The 12453-nt window shown below is 40.7% G+C and overlaps 2 long non-coding RNA genes across 2 annotated transcripts in view; both read right to left on the reverse strand.

Annotated features, from left to right (window-relative positions):
- Positions 1 to 3249: 3249 nt before the first annotated feature.
- Positions 3250 to 9958, reverse strand: LOC114061782. The gene is made up of 3 exons (XR_003572216.1): positions 9400 to 9958; positions 6451 to 6509; positions 3250 to 4109 (listed from the first exon to the last, which is right to left on the reverse strand). It is a non-coding gene; the product is annotated as an uncharacterized LOC114061782 (long non-coding RNA).
- A 124-nt stretch (positions 9959 to 10082) lies between these two features.
- The window catches only part of LOC114061778, a 19111-nt gene continuing 16740 nt past the window's right edge, over positions 10083 to 12453 (reverse strand). Inside the window, exons 3-4 of the long non-coding RNA XR_003572213.1 lie at positions 11806 to 12319; positions 10083 to 10420 (exon numbers count right to left, since the gene is read on the reverse strand). This is a non-coding gene — a long non-coding RNA (uncharacterized LOC114061778). The remainder of the gene's footprint in view (positions 10421 to 11805; positions 12320 to 12453) is intronic.

Here is a 12453-nt window from a genome sequence, read left to right on the forward strand (position 1 = left end):
GAACAAGGAACTATGTTCTTTCCTGACGCTCTTTTACTTCTCTTTTTACAATCCCTTTAAACCTGGGATGTAAACCGTCTGTTGCTGTTTTTCCGCTTACTACACTGGATGTCCTTTGCCTTGTGTTCCCTGGATTTCCCTGCAGGAATCAGGAGCTGGATGACTGTCACCAGAACCTTCTGCAGAGGCTCATCTGTGTCTTTCTCCCCACGATTATTGCTTGCAACGGTCTCATTGGCCTGTTTTGTCCCCAACTACAATAGCAAGGCGGCTTTTATGCTTTCTCTGTTTAGAAATGACTTCTTAGTCTAATCCATAAAACTCTTTCTTCCCTTAAATGTTCTTTTTTAAAAAAAGTTGTTGTTATTATAGCAGCAATAACAGTAAGTAAGAACAGTGATGAAATTAAGGCCTTGCATTAGACAAACACAAAAGCATCCCACTACTGAGGAATCACACACAGAGAGTGTTTGGAACTACCTTACTCTTCCTTTTGCCAAAAACTAAGCCTGTGTCAGTGCAGAAGAACTGGGGACAACAACTAACTTGCAAGAACTAGAAATGAACCTCACTCCCTTGTGCATTTAGCTATTAAAAAAAGAGATTTAAAAGCCACAGTGGAACTCCACTAAAGAGTCAAGGAACAAAGCACACGAGAGCTACAGAATGACAAGATCATTGATAGCTTGAGGGGAACTTGAGAACTTAGACACAGAAAGAAAGTGCTGTGAAAATTAAGCAATTCTAATTCATCTAGTTGTGGGGAACAAGTACCTTCTGCAGGGCATTAATACTGAACTGGTTTCTTTTAGGATTACAAAATTAAGTAAAACTACTGAGCACAATTGCTATGAAACTAAAAATAATGCATATATCTGATTAACAATACAGTTGAAAGGTCTAGAAATTCCAGAGCTGCGAAGGCTGTGACAGCCTCTGTGATCATCTGTTCTAATAATCACAAGCTATAAAACTTCACCCTGTAATTTGCACACCCAAGTCATTTAAAGGGGCCGAATTTGTGGCCTGTCATAACTTGGTAGGACAGAAGAGCTGACAGAAATTTATTTTGAAACAAAGCTTACTTTTATAGCCTGTGAGCAAGAATTAATTTCACAAGATCCCTGCAAATCTTCCTCCTCTTCTCTAATTCATATTATTCATGCCCACCTCTGCCAGAAATGTAGCACATGCCAACCAAAACCTCTCCCCAAAATTCCTAGGGTGTCAGCTGGTTTCCAGCGTCCTGTCCCCAAGCATTAACTCCCTCAGGTGAGTCACATCACCAAAAAGGATTCAACAGAGATTACTGACCTCCCGTGTATGGACACAGGCAGTGGGTAACAGGGGAGACTGGAAGGTGTGGTTTTTTTCCCTGCTCCAGCCCCACAGAGGCAGGCAGAGAACTGCGGGTGGGAGAGTCCCTTTTCCCAGCTAACAAGTGACGGGACGAGAAGAATCGTCCTTAAATTGCACCCCAGGATGTTTGGATTGGATAACAGGAAAAGATTTTTCCACAAAAGGGTTGTCCAGCACTGGAACAGGCTGCCCAAGGAAATGGTGGATTCACCATCCCTGGAGGGATTTCAAAGAGGAGTAGGTTTGGAACTCAGGGACCTGGTTTAGTGTGGTCTCAGCAGTGCTGGGTTAACAGTTGGACTTGACAATCTTAAGGGTCTTTTCCAACCTAAGTGACTCTGTGATTCCATTCTATGTGAACGAGGGGATGGACTGGGATAGATTATTAGAGCTTAATGACCCCTTGATTAATTTGCTGTTGACATTTACTCTGAGGAGGCAGCAGAACAGAGAAGACAGCCATAAGCAAAGGGAGGGCTGTCTCTGGAGACTGTCTGGGGTTTGGTGTTCTCAGTGCTTTCAGTGGTTATGCTAAACAGCTGTTTCATTATTTATGTAAAAAGTAGTAGCATATGAAGGCTGGGATTCTTGGAAGGCAATCTTTTTTCTTTTCCTAAAGACACATGCCTCTGGATTCCTGCAAGTGATATGTACATCCTTAAGGGATTTCCTCAAATGCCTTCCCATGCCAATCTACTTTCCATAAAGCCCCAGTGGATGAACCACTCAGTTACAGCAGGTCACTGCAGTGACGTAATGACAGTGGCAGGGACAGACACTCACACAAGGTAGTTTTATCTCATACTGGCAGAAAAATTGTAGTGACCTCAGCTGAATTTCTATGATTTTGTGAATTTGTAGATACCACAATGAAATATTAATAGTCTTGAACTTTTATGCAATATTAATTTACACCTTGAAACTGTAACTTCTATGTGTGGTACAATTAATTCCTCAAACAGTGTAAAAGCCCTCATTAGATGTGCTGTGTCACAAAAATTTATGTATCATCCAAGGAATCAAATTCCCAATAAAGAAATTAATACAGTACATTACACCATAATGCACAAAGAAATCAGATATTTCTTACAAAAACTTTAGAACCACAGTCCTTTTATCATCATGTGCAACTCACAAACTCTCCTGACTAAAGGTGCTGGTTTAACACTAACGCTTGGACTTGGGCCTGTTTTTGCTTCACCTTTTCTTCCAGCCCATGGATGCATCTCCACCAGGGTTTTAGTTCAGACCAGGGTTATACTTCCTGATTGTCTCCCCTTACCATGCCTTGGTTTGTGGTACAGAACAGCTGAGGAGTATGAGAACTAACTCCTTCAGGAGGGAAAGAAGCCACGTGAGTTTTGGAGTGAGCGTGGATACATCTAGAAAGGTGAGCTCTAGAACACTGATGCTGCTGGGCTCAGTTGCCTTTTTCAACTCTGCACATCAAGCATTACTAAAACCCAATCCTGTGGTGTCCCCAGAGGGTGAGTAAATCTGATCCATGTATGACTGACGCTGGGAGGAGAAGCTGATTGCAAAGGCCCATCCCGACAACAGCACAGGTAGGGCAACCAAGGGAAGCCCGACTTCTGCTTCCCTCCCTCCTCCAGCAGCAGATGGAACTGCCACGTCAGGAAGTGAGAACTCTCTCGCTAACTAAGCTCCTGCTCAGAGTGCCCCAAGTCCTCGGGATGCCCCAGCACTGAAGGAACAGTTTCTGGCTTTCACACCCCCTTTGACACCCTGTTTGCAGCTCTGAGAGATGGCTGCTGTCATTTGCCCCGGCGCCCACGCCCTGGCTCGCTCAGGAATTCCCAGGGCCACTGCTGTGTCTATAGAATACCTTAAATATTGCCCACACAGTCTCCACTGAGCAGTTACAGCAAGTCTGCAGTGTACTGTAGTAAAGCAAACAGCTGCCCCCTACACACAACAGTTCAGAGCTCCAAATGAAATACTGGAATGATCTCTCCAGTGCATCCAGCTTTATTGCACAGAGAGATGAGTCCATGAAGACTGTATACACAGAAGCATTATTTTTTGATGGAAGGATAGTACTTAGCTTTTAGAGAAGCAGCGCTGCCCGGTTTTCCTGTGCTCCACTTGTGAGCACCGTGTACCCAGCTGTCCCCTTTCCACAGCTTTATGTACCATTCCATGTATTATTGATACTTGGGAAAGGCAGAGCCGCACAGGAGTCAGAACTCGTTTACATTTCAGTTATGTGCTACAGCTATTGATGCCATTGTGTCAAAGGTATTTCTGTTTATTCAGCACTCTTACGATCCATGGAGAATAAATTTAAAAAAATTAAAAAATGAAACTTCAATTAAAAGAGTTGTGATATTTGCCCCAAATATATTATAGTTCTATACTGATTTAATGGCCTGTTACTTTCAAAGTGACTGCTTTTAAAACAGTTGCACACAGTTGCCCGTATCATTACAAAAGCACTGCCAAGTGTAGAAGTACGGAATTAGGGCACTTATGTTAAAGAAAATTAAGGCAGAATGCCCATCTCCTTAACTTTATGTTCCCTTAATAGACACTCATTCTTCATCTTTTTCCTTTCAAATGTAAGAAAGCTTGAAAGACTTAAAGCAGGGTTCGTTTAATAAGAGAAAATAAGAAGCCTGCCACACAGAAAATTACTAAATTATGCTCAGTTTAGGGGTTCCACTCTTCTCTTTTGCCTCAGGCTTTTGGGACATTAAGGCCACGTTATAAATCCTGGTCAGTGCTTTTTTCTAAAGAGCAGAAATGAGAGTTTATTAGCATCACAGTGGTTGCCTCAATAATGACAAAACAGTTGCTCATTACTGCTCATTAGATTCATATTAGATTCATTTGCAGTAGCAATACATCTTCTATTCATCCTCCACTGCAAAACAACAGATATGATTTGACACCTGCTGTAGTACAGAATTCATCAGAAAGTAATAATACAAATAGCATTTCAACGGATGGACTTGGTCTTCTGCCTCTGATGGGTCTAAAATTTGTCATTTAATGCAGAATTTATATAGGATAAATACCCTAGCAGGCAATCAGCTCCTTTAAATCATGTGCTCCAATAAAATATCACACTCAGAAGCAGACGAGCGAAGAACAGACACACACACAAGCAAATTCACAGGACCCTGTGCAGTTACACACATTAACTGTGTCTGTTGATAACCCTAATATGTAAGTTAGTTACTCATTTTTAAAGTCACAGCAAAGTGCAAAAAAGTTACATTTTCATCAAAACATTAAGCCACCAAGTAAACAGTTCCAATTTTCCCTTGAAAACTTCTGGGACAAACTGAGCCCAGGATGTTACTGGAACACTAGTTAAATGCCATTGTCTTAATTTACTGGAAGAGCCATTATTGTATCTCTACACTTTGGAAGCACCAAACTAATAACAGTGCTTAAATTGGCTGAAATCACTTCTTTTCCTAGAAAATCCTATGGGGAAAAAACAAAATTATCTCAAAACTCATCAGTTCTTGCCTTTTTTTCCCGTGCAAGGAATGCAAGTATATGCAAGTAATAGGTGTTCACATCATGAGGCAAAGATGGGTTGACTGCAAAATCCAGACCTGAATATTCTAAAACATTATAATATCTACTTATAATACACATCATGATACCTGCAGCCTCATTATTACCTTTCATGGTACTTCTGAAGGTACAAAACAAATACTCTATTTGTGTTCTCTGCCCAGCTCTTCAACTATCAAGATAATTAATTCCCTACCACTTACTGTTTATGCAAAGGGGTTTCTGTGTGTTCCTACCCCGCAACACACCTGACATCTGAAAAGCCACAGAGTTCTGCTTACTCTGCCTCTGGCAAGAAATTTCTTCCCCATTTCTTATCAGATCTGTTTCTTACAAGGATTGCCCTCCAGCAGAAGAGCTCCTCTTCCCCTCCAGAATCCAGCTCTGCTTTTCACAGGAAAACTGGATATGATCACTGCCCTCTGCCCTGTCTGAGACAACCTTCATGATTTAACACTTACAGAGTGGACAGGATGTGCAGTTGAATTCTCAGTAAAAGGCTACCAAGTATGTGTTCTGAATTTCATCAAAAAATATTTGATTTGATACAACCTTATTTGATACAACCTTAGAATCAAGTCTGACTTTTCTTCAGACATCTAAAGGCCCGTTACCTGCTCATGGTCATCCTGTGATTCTCCTCTTCTTCCTCCAAACCAGCAGTTTCAAGAAGCACAACCTTAAGTTTTATATCCTGAAATTCTGTTTTGTTTCTCTTATACCAACACTCCAGTGACTCACAACTTTATTTTTCCAGAAAATTGGTTAAGGACACATCTGTTTTGGTTTTGTTGCTCATGAAATCAGCAATACTGAACGAAACAGGTCCTGAGGTAGATCCCTTGGAAACTGGTAACCTCTGTCATTGGTTATTTCCCCTTTCAGTTTATTATTCCTTGCCCACCATTTCATTTTTGCACTTACACATTCTCCAGCTTAATTAATAGTTTCCCATGTCATTCAGCATTAAATGCCTTGAAGTCCAAATGAACTGGTTCTATCACAATTCTCTTGTCTACCAAATCAGTTTGCTTAGCAAAGAGAGATACCAAGTTATTTTGGCACGACCCAAAGCAGTAGTGCCTTTTATTCCCCTTTCCAGTTATCATAATGGACTGTGATTATTCTTTCTTTCAAAATTAGTTGTAAAGCTGCAAAGTTTTGAAGTCAGGCTGCCAGGTTTTTAGTGGCTTATAGCACAGTCCTTTCTTAATTGTAAGTATTTCCTGTAGGGCAATGGGTCATAGTGGACACATATTTATTTCCTTTGGTTCTACACACTCTGGAATGGAAGTTGTCATCTTCTCTCTTGACTTTTGTCACCTGGCACCAAGCACTCAAAATATGTATGAAACAGAAAGACTGCTGATAAAACAGGGTTTATAAATCCTTTAGCTAAGTGGGCACTGTTTTCTCAGGAATTATAGAAACTATTCAAAGGTTATTGCAGTGTGTGATCTCTTATCCCTGCTCTTTATAGAGCAGACTTTAGAAAAAAATCACTTACAATTCTTCTGTGAGGAGTATTTAAAAACAACATACCTGCCTTGGTTCAGCCAACCGTCAGAACAGCAGCTCCAAGCCTGGATTTTCAAGAGTCGCTAGAAATGCAAGACAGAAGAGAAAAATAAATTAATTAAGGAAACCCTCACTTGACTAAGATAACTGCTGTTAAACATCAGCTGCTAGTAAAATTAATAGCCTGATTACTGAAGAAATCAGAGCCCCAGACACTGACTGCCAAAGCACCAAATTATCCCATGTCTTCTCTCCACCGTGATTCTGCTCATGGAATTGACCCCCTGGCAGTGGGTGGTGGAGCACCACCAGGTTAGGACAGTGCCTTGCTTTCCTGGGAATGCTGGACACACGAGATATCACTGTTTTATTAGGCATATCATATACTACATTGGTCATTTAATCCCTGTTTTAAATGAAAAAACTCCCAAACACATCCCAAAACCAAAAAACCAAAACACAACAACAAACTGAAAGGAGACTTAACAGTCATTAAAATCAGCAGCTTCCTGATCTTTCCTGGGAAAGAAGGTATTGGCACCCTGCCTCCTTCCTTCTGGATGGGATCTGAGAATAACAATGCAAATATATTAATATTGCATGGTCAGGGCTACTTTCTATTAATATGCCATTAATAAAACAACCTTTGCACTACATTTAAAGATCATGAAGATCAATATTTATTCTGAGGTCAGGGGAAAAAAAAATCAATCTTGCAGTAAAACGAGTCATATTTAATATATCCCCTCATCATAATTAAGTTTATACATAAAAAGTAGCATTGATATGTGAATAATGAATGCTATGACAGATGACTTTCCCTTCTTGAACAACTTCATGTGGTTAATCTCAGAAATGGAAAGACTGAAGTGATTATATGCACCTTCTCCCCGAGTGCTTTCCAAATTCCTCTTGGCTTCTCTAAACCTTTTCACATACACTACTACAGAATTCACTGCTTCTTGTTGACCAGGAACACTGGTGTGCTACTACTAATATTACTGTAATTTCTTTATCCTATTCCTGAGAATCTCAGTGCCTCCACCCAAGCCACCCACGCTGCTTCAAATGGATAAAACGACACAAAAATGAAATTATTCATATAAAGTCAGTCAGTAGCAGAGCCAGGATTAGGACTCCAGAATTAGTCCCATAAGGGAAATCATTCCTGATCCCCCTCTCTGCTCCAGCCACTAGACATCCTGCTCTCCCTGCAAATACAAGCCATTCCCACAACAGCAATAAACTTAGATCACCTCTTCACACGTTTCTGAAAGAAAGTAAACCTGAGAAAGAAAATGCTTTTCCTTCAGTGCTCAGAAATAAGTGCTTTGTAAAGGCACCAGCAAGAAAACCTCTGAAACCCAAGAGGTAAGGAACACACCCAGGGTCTGCCTATCTTTTCAGCTACAGTGACAGGAACAGGGAGTCCCATCTCATCCCAACAGCCATGAAAATGAGGAGAGCAGGAACAGACTTAGGGACAGGAACCCTCGCCCTGGCTGAGCAGATAGATTCTGTGGTTCATTCAGAAGCCAGACAGCCCTTGTGACTTGCTTCAGGGCTTTTGGTGCCTCTGCTGCCAAAAGGTTTGCCCTTGTATTGATCCCCTGATCTGGTTAGTTCAGAACTGCTGCTCAACTCCATGGCATCGGTAGCAGGGGGAGTGTTAAAAGAGACTGGATACATAAATTCCAGAGGCTAAAGTGGCCCCTCTAGAAGTGTGGGAGTCATTCATTCAGGCTACTTTACATTAAAGCAGATGTCACCTATTGTCATTGTCATCATCTGTATTTTATTAGCATCATTCAAATAATGTCCAGTATTATATTTCAGAGGAAACTCCCAAGATTTCCAATCTTCTGTATTTTCTTTAGAGAGAGGAGTATTTTCTTACCTGCCTTTTAAAACTCTCAGCTGTTTTCCTCTGCTCTGTTTAACATGTAAAAGCCTTTAATACTCTGAACTTGCCATGAGATGCAAAATACAAGAAGTGTCCACATGAAAAACCTTAATCAGTCAGGAAGTTGGTAAATGATGCCTCCACGCCATCCATATTGAGTGTCCATTACTCCTGGACATAGCACATTAACTGACTCATTAGCTATTTCAAACCATATGGACTTAGGTTTGGGTGGGTTGCTCTCATAATATCCTGAGGTGAGCTGCCTAATTATTGTAATTAGGTGATCTCAATCAGGGGGCCAGTCACACAAAATGGAGTCAGGAGTCTCTGAAATGGGTGTCAGCGCACCCAGACAATGACTGAGTTGAGCAACGTGGCCCCTGGATGTTGGAGATCCCCTGATACTGCAAAAAGTAATTACTTCCAAAGTTGTGAGGAGGTGGCAGCGAGCACAGTGACAATGGCACAGGCACAGCCAGAGCAGGGGACTCTCAGCAGATGCACCAACACAAATAGGTTTCTCTGTAGAAACCGAGAAACTTGACGCCTTGCTGTCAGTGGTCTTAATACAGGGATGTTACATCTCTAGAGTAAATTTAGCCATGATATTTTAAGCAACAGTGAGGTCTGGAGAGGGGGGGGAGAATTAAATGTGGAAGGGCTAAAAATGTCAGCGTTAAATACCACAAAAGCATCACAATGCAAGAGCGAGAGAAGCTACAAGTGCTCACCTACTGCAGCGAATGTGAGGGGCTTTGAGCATGTGATACTGCAAGATTTCAGATAATTGACTGCAACAGTCTGTGTTCAAGCTTGGGTTTGAGCAGTCAGAAGAAAAGAAGATTAGAATAAAGGGAAGATGGACCGAATGTTGAACGCAGAGTGCTTTAAAACAAAGACAGAAACACACACCGTTGAACTGCACACAGGATAAATCCTCCAGGGCAGGACCTGTGGCCTTCAGCTGTTTGCAGCCATGTGCCAATTGTCAAACAACAGCAATGTGATAGCATTTTTGGTTGATAGCAGTAGGATTTGTACAATTTTACTCTTATTAGAATACACACCTGTCTCCTGTAAGGATTCTTGAATCTGGCAGTAGTATTGCCTTGAAGGGAAATTGCTTCTGTAATAATTAGGCTTTCCTGAAAGAACAAAACCAAACAAAACCACCCTGGTATCTATAATTATTTTGGCCCTTCTTCCCCCCTTACATCACCTAATTTGCTAATTTGTAGCAACTATGAAGGCATCAGAGGCTTTAACCTGCCTAAATGAGGCTCACTTTTGGACGGTTGCTAATGGACTGCTGATGAGAAGGGCAGAAGGAAAAAGCCTCATCTCCAGCTCAGCCCACCAGGAAAAGAGGATTCCTTAGTCCCACCCACAGACACAGGGATGTGCTATTTATAGGGCCAAAGAGCCTGCTATCAAGTTCTGATCTGGTTAGAGCCTTTCTCAGGTAAAGCCTTTGGTCTGCTGATTTTTGAAAATACGTATGTGGCAATTTTGTGGTTTGCAGTGTCTGAAATGGAATTGTAAAAAATTTGCTAGTAACATTCACATACTTTTTTTGGTGGGCCTACTAGTTACTGTTATTTATTAATAAAGATCTGGATTTAAATAATAAACAGGAGTGGCCTGGCATGTGCAGGAAACTTTCCTTCTTAGTTTTGGTGCTTTTATTTTGGTATGAGTGATATTATTATTCTCTATTACGTTCTTGTACAATTGCCTTTGCAGATTTTAAACTGTTGTAATTAACGGTAAAAGCTTGAAAATCTTTAACTTCATACCTATTCTCTTTCAAAAGATAAAACCCAAACAACCCAACAACCCCACAGTTATTTTCCATGACTTGTAGGAGCCATACCTTTATACCACAGAAGGTTAAACTGCATGAGCTGTGAAGGAGCTGCAAGACATCAAGGATGGCTCCAGCTTCAGATACTCTTCCATTCGGATGAAGCTGAGGCTCTCAACTTGCAGTTTCTTTTACTAGAACAAGAAAACTTTCATTTAAAAACCTTAACTACCCCTGCAGGTGTGTGTTGTAGGAGTCAAAGGCATGTCATGTGGTCTTGATGCCTAAAATAGAAGAACTTTCTGGACAATTTATCTATTTATTATCTATTAATATATGCAGTTTTCAAAGCCAGTAACAGATTGCATTTTGCTCCTGTATCCATTAGCAATTAAACAGACCCTTGTGCACCTATTTTTACTTTTAGTTTGGCTATTAGCTTATAATGGCTATTTTTGAAATAGCCTTTTTATGATTACTTCATTATTCCTTAGAACTGCATGAACTTGTTTTGTTTTTTTGTGATCTTGCTCATGAATAAAAAGAGCTAAATGAGCTCAAAACAACTCATATTTATAAGCTGGGAAGTTTTGCACTGAGCCCCAACCTTTCATTAAATCAATGTATCCTACCAACTTCCTGATGTTAAAGTATTCTCATTGGTTTTGAGGGGACAAAAGGCAACTCCAGTTCTAACATACTTAAAAATAAAACATAAATAGGAATATCTAATCAGTTTTGTTTCTTTAGGATCATGTCTCTTACTATCCATTCATATTCAATTTATTTTTTTTTCTCCACACAATGTCTACAAATTTTGAGGTTTTTAATTTATGGTGTTTTCTCCTGGATCTAAAAAAAAAAAAAACCAACCAACCACACACACCCCCCAAAAAAACCAAACCAACCAACCAACAACAACAACAAAACACACACACACACACACACACACACAAAACCAAACCCAAAATGCCTTAAGCTATGGAACAATGTAGATGTCTGCTAAATGTCCAGATGACAAAACAAACCACATCTGATTTGTTTCACTTTCTTATTCTGGTGAAATTTTGTGGGCAGGGAAAAAACTCAGAAGCAGGAAGGTCTCTAATACACTTTCATTTCAGTTTAATCACGTGGACACCTCTTTGCAACAGCTGAGCAAAAAAAGCTTTTTCCTTAAACAGAGCCTTATCCTCTGATTCTCAGGCAAGTATTTAGAGACAATTTACTTCTGAAAAGGTTCTTCACCCCTAGCAGAGTAGTGGTTTCATCCCAGCTAACAGATACACTAAGCGCTGCTCAAATTGAATATAAGTGTGAATTCTCTCCATAAGTGGTGATGGTTTCTTTGATGCTGGACTGGGCATCTGTAGTTGTTTGTTTCTTTTAAATAAACAAAACAACCCCAACACGACCCTCTTACAATCTGTTTTGACAGCTGTTGCTAAAAGGGGAAACCCTATGAAATGTTTAATGGCAATCTTGACTTTGTACTCTTTAGGGCCGAGATTTCTACTGGTGATTCTTCAGCTGGTCCTTTCACTGATGATAAAACCACAAAGCCTGCAAGTCTGATGAAGCAGAAAGGGTTTTTCCATTAAGACTTAATTTACTGATACCAATATAGACTTTGCAGTGTCATAATGTGTATTGCTACTTTTAAGTTCACCTGCAAATTATGTGGCTGTTGAAGACAAGTCTGGATTTTGATTATTCTGGAACTTTTTAAATTTTTTTTTTTTTTAAAAAAGGACTTACAAGTTTAAGTTTTAAACCTCCCCTTTTTTTTCCTCCTCAAAAGGACTTGCAGCCACGTTGTGGTGTCCCCCAGTGAGACCTATCTGGGGGAACAGGCCTAGTCAATAAAGCAAAGCTGACACAAAATGGCGGCCTATGCTCAAGATGGCGGCTTGTTTCCCTGGGATCACGGGGAACTCAAACCCACCTCCCTGTGTTCTTTATTGCTGCCTTCCAGGGTGGTGGGGCTGATCCACCCCTGGGTCAGACACATCTTCTGGAGCACTGGCTGACCCACCTGAGGCGGCCATTGCCCCTTCCCCTGTGCTGTTTTGGGGTACCTGTGTTTCTCTGTGTGAACAGCGATCCTTGTCCTCTGCCAGGAAGATCCTGAGGTAAAATCGAACTGGCCTGAGAGATGGCACCATGATATCTCTGTGACGTCACTGTGTGATAAGTGAAAGCACCGGTTTTTTTATTCCAAGCAAATTAAAATAAAAGGGAGGTACTAACAAAAAAAAACTATTTCTGTATATTTACTAACTTCTAGGCGTACCGTGGAGTCTGTAAGGTGAAAGGT

This window comes from Empidonax traillii, unplaced genomic scaffold (assembly GCF_003031625.1).
Source record: "Empidonax traillii isolate 1590-97213 ecotype Southwest subspecies unplaced genomic scaffold, ASM303162v1 scaffold357:size1057043, whole genome shotgun sequence".
In the NCBI taxonomy this organism is placed as follows: Eukaryota; Metazoa; Chordata; class Aves; order Passeriformes; family Tyrannidae; genus Empidonax; species Empidonax traillii.